Source organism: Tamandua tetradactyla, unplaced genomic scaffold (assembly GCF_023851605.1).
Source record: "Tamandua tetradactyla isolate mTamTet1 unplaced genomic scaffold, mTamTet1.pri scaffold_132_ctg1, whole genome shotgun sequence".
Lineage (NCBI taxonomy): Eukaryota > Metazoa > Chordata > Mammalia > Pilosa > Myrmecophagidae > Tamandua > Tamandua tetradactyla.
The window spans coordinates 144,778-148,787 of record NW_027518268.1 but is presented as its reverse complement, the minus strand read 5'-3'; the positions used below and the strand labels follow the sequence as shown (position 1 = coordinate 148,787).

Sequence of the window (4,010 nt, the reverse complement as noted above, 5' to 3'; positions counted from 1 at the left end):
ATTCCTCAACCTCGTATTCATGAACTTGTGAACAGGGGACAAGCCTAGGTGGCCTCCAGAGGATGTGTCCAACTTTGAATCTTGATTCTTTTATAGCTCTCCATATACCTGGTTCTTCCCTCTTTTATTTGGTTCATGTTTATGTATAACTGGTGACCCCCTGCAGAGTTGATGCACAACACTTTTTATTAAATAAATGAGTCAATATGTTAGCTAATAAACTAATCAATATTAAAAACAGACACCCAACTGCTTTGTCAATCTTCAAAGCAGATGCCAGGATGCAGCCTTACCCAGCTTTCCTCTCATTTTATCCAACTCCTTGTTCTCAGCTGGCTATGCCAAAGCACGGTCAGGAGCTTGGTGCCTAGAAAGCTTCTTGCGTTTCCATCATGCCTTTGCCATTTACAATATCTAACGACAAACAAAGGGGTTCTCTCCTCATTGGAGGCTCCCTGGGAACGACTGGGTACTCTTCATTAAATCGTGGGGTTTTAGGATGACCTAAGTGAGCTGAGGTGGCCCTGGGGTTCTGCAGAGCAAATAAAGGCCTAGGGAGGCTGGCTCTGGCCTTGTGCACTGTGCCCTTAGCCGTCTGTTCCTCTTTGCATCCGTCCATCCATCTGTCTGTTCAATATACAGCTGCTCAGGCCTTTTGGTGACTGCCAGACAGTGGGGGAGGCCTGCCAGGGAGACCCCAAATTATTGTCTCTGCTGTGTCCCCTAAGTACCCAATGCAAAAGGAACGGCTTGCCCAAGAAGTGGGGCGCCTGCTCTGTTTGCAGATGACGAGCCTCCACAAGGCCCAGCACTCCTGAGGGGCCGGGAAGCTTCTGCAGGTGCTGGCCAGCTGCAAGGGCCAGCGAGAAAGGGGCCAGTTGTGAGCTCTGCCCTGGAGAAAATGACCAGTGGCAAGGAAAAGAAAAAGAGGGAAGAGGAGGAGGAGGAGATCGCAGAAAGAGGAAGAAGGAGGAAGAGGAGGAGAAAGAGGAGGAGGAAGAGGAGGAGGGAGAGGAGAGAGGAGGAGGAAAAGAGCCCCTGGCATGGATCATGGTGATGAAGAGAAGGCCTGAGGCAGAGTGGAAGGGAGAGGTGTCCAGACACGGAGGTCGGAGAAACTTCCTGGAGAAGCTGGCTTGGAAGTGACCCTGAAAGACCAGAACAAGTGAGCCAAGAACAGTGAGCGCAGGGAGGAAGAGCAGCCAGAGGAGCCACTGGTCAGTGGAGGGGTGAGAGAGCGTGGAGGGTCTCGGGACATGTGCAGTCCGAGCTGCCATGGGTGTGCAGGGCAGGAGTGGGTGGGTGCTGGGATAGGTAGCAGCTAGCACCAAGGAAGAACCTGGAGGGGAGGGAAAGGGCTAGGTCCAGGGGCATCTCTGACTCTATGCCCAGGAATAGAATGGGCCATTGCTGAACTTTATGCCAGGAAGTGGCACCCTATGGCCCCCACCCATTACTGAGCACTCACTCTGCACCAAACCCTGTTTGACCCATTTAACACTTAGAACACCAAGAGGTAGAAACCTCACTTTACAGAGGGGGAAATCGAGGCACCCTAAGACACACAGCTGGAATGTCCCATGCAAAGCCAGGTGGGAACGCATGAGCTCTGGCTAAGACCTGTGCATTTGATCAGAGGCCTTTGGCCTCTGATCCAACAGCCCCGGGGAAGAGGGTGGACCCAAGTGGGGCTGAGGTGGCTGCAGAGCTACTCAGAAGTTTGGACCCAGACTTCAAGGTCTAGAGTTCTTTTAATCATTTCAGGTAGAAATCAGAGTTTTTTCCATCATGAGACTGAAAGCCCCATTTTCAAAGGAGGCTCCTCATTGTAGAAATGCATGGGTGTCTCCTTACACAGTATCTGTTTTGAATTTCGGGGATGAAAAGCCCAGAGCATGAGTGACTGCATCCATGATAATAAAGGACAACAATAATTTAATTGTCATCCTGCACCATGATTTTATTTTGGAAGTGAGGGGAGGGCTAATTAGTGCCTTCTAACTTCAGGCTCCCAGCCCAAGCCATGCCCCTTCTAAAAACAGAAATATCTTAGGCCGAGGAAACTTGCTTCCTTAGAAACTGGGCCTGCAAGGAAATAAGGTCCTGGTCATACCCAGTCGGCCTCTCCTTGCCCTGGCCCTTTTGAAGACATCACAAAAATACTTTAGTGTGCAACAGTGACCCTGAGACCACCAGGGACAGGGACATGTTGAAATTCAAGACAAAGACCTGCAGGGCTGCCCTATGGCTGGCCTTGGGCAGCGGTGACATTTCACCCCAAGTACAGAGAGGAAAGGTTCATGAAGCTGCAGGTCCCTGGAGAGGAGGGGAGGGAGTGGATTCTCACCTGCCTGGACCTCTGTGGCCCCCGTGTTGGGATGGCCTCTCATATGGCCACCCCCTCTGCTCATGGAAGGGCTGGACTTCCGTGTCTCCTGGGAGCTCAGGAAGCAGCTCTGCAGGCTGAGCTGGCAGATCACAGGGCGCTCATGGAGCTGGCTGCCCTTGTCGGGCTGCTGGAAAATAAGGGTCATCTTTGAGGAAATAAAGGAAACTGGGCATTTAGACCTGGGGTGTAATTTCCAGCCCTGGAACTCTATTATTCATGGTCATTGTGGGGAATTACCTTAGAAGGAACAGCCAGAAAACCTGTCGGGCATCTCAAAATGGCATTTCCCTGACAGTGCACCTCTCCTGACCCACGCAGGGTATGGAGTGGGGGGCGGCCTACAGGCCCATGACCCTCCAGAGCCTGATGAGGAGAGAGAAGATGGGGCTTGTCAAGAAGGCTGCATCCCCTCTGGGGTGTTGCTGGGGTGTCTTCACCCATCTTTTTGACCTTCATGGGAACAGAACTGCTCTCAAACCGGTCAGATGTGTGCTTGCCATAAGCACAGTGGCCTGGGGCCATGGAGGACCTGGCTTAGGGGGCTTCTGGTTAATGGAAGACAAGACCAAGGGCCCATCTTGGTGCCTGGCTGTGTTGGGATGAATCATGCAGCCAGGAGAAGGTGCATTCTTCATCTTAGTCCACACCTCATGGTAAATATCACCCTTCAAAGATGGTGTGAGGCCAGCTATTGCCAGACTGAATCAGGGTGATTTGATCCCTGTGACTGGAGGCCTTAAAAGGGAGGCATTTCAGAGGCAGGCAGGCAGAACCCTGAAGCATCCAGAAGACATGGATGCCAGACATCAGAGAGAGCCATAGGGGGCAGCAAGCCACACCATGTGGCCAAGGTAGAAAGCGTGCCTTTCTCCTCCTACCTTAAAGATGGGAAAACCAGGGTCATGGGGGTGATGGTGATTGTCTGAGATTATGCAGCTGGTAAGTAGTGGAGGTAGGACTTGAAATTATCTGCTTGGCTCCTAAAAAAAAGGGGGGGGGTTGTTTTCTGACTACCTTAAGCTTCCCTTTGTTTAAGACAAATGGCCATGCTGACTCCAGGGATCTCCATCGGCCCTGAGAGGAGAGGTGGGACACAGGGAGGAAGATTCCTGGTTGTGCTCCTCCCCAAATCAATGTCGTGCGTTTCAGTCACTGCTTTATAGAGCCAGGAGAAAAGAACCTTCTCCTGCTCATCTGGGAGGCTGCAGGTAAGATTCAGCTTCCAAGCCCCTGCTCCTGGCATTGGAGGTCCACGTGGCCTTCTCCAGGACTGCCCGCTGGCTCCTGCAGCAAAGGAGACTCCTGAGTAGAGGCACCAAAACCCAGAGCCAGAAATGCCTCAGGAGACTCAGCGTGTGCCTCTTTCTCAGTGACATTCTCAGAAACACTGAAACAAAGGGAAAATAAATTCTTTGGCTTCCCCACTCCCATCCCAATACAGAGCTTGGTCAAAAATGGGACGCAGACCTTTGGCAAAATAGACGCACATCAGAATGTAAAGACAACCCAACAGTCGTGTGTTATGTTTCTGTTTTGCCGTTTGAGTCCAGCTTGATCTCAGCCTTCCTCTTTGATTATGACACTTCATAGTCCTCCCTAGACAATTTATATCCTTGATGAA

At 51.4% G+C, this 4,010-nt stretch overlaps 1 long non-coding RNA gene across 2 annotated transcripts; it reads right to left on the bottom strand.

The window, feature by feature from the left end:
- Window positions 1-1,953: 1,953 nt before the first annotated feature.
- Window positions 1,954-3,767, bottom strand: LOC143673117 (uncharacterized). Of its 2 annotated transcripts, none has more exons than XR_013170194.1 (4): window positions 3,404-3,767; window positions 2,627-2,752; window positions 2,348-2,516; window positions 1,954-2,085 (listed from the first exon to the last, which is right to left on the bottom strand). It is a non-coding gene; the product is annotated as an uncharacterized LOC143673117 (long non-coding RNA). The 2 variants fall into 2 exon arrangements; XR_013170195.1 differs by having other exon boundaries at window positions 2,348-2,513.
- Between the last annotated feature and the right edge of the window lie 243 nt (window positions 3,768-4,010).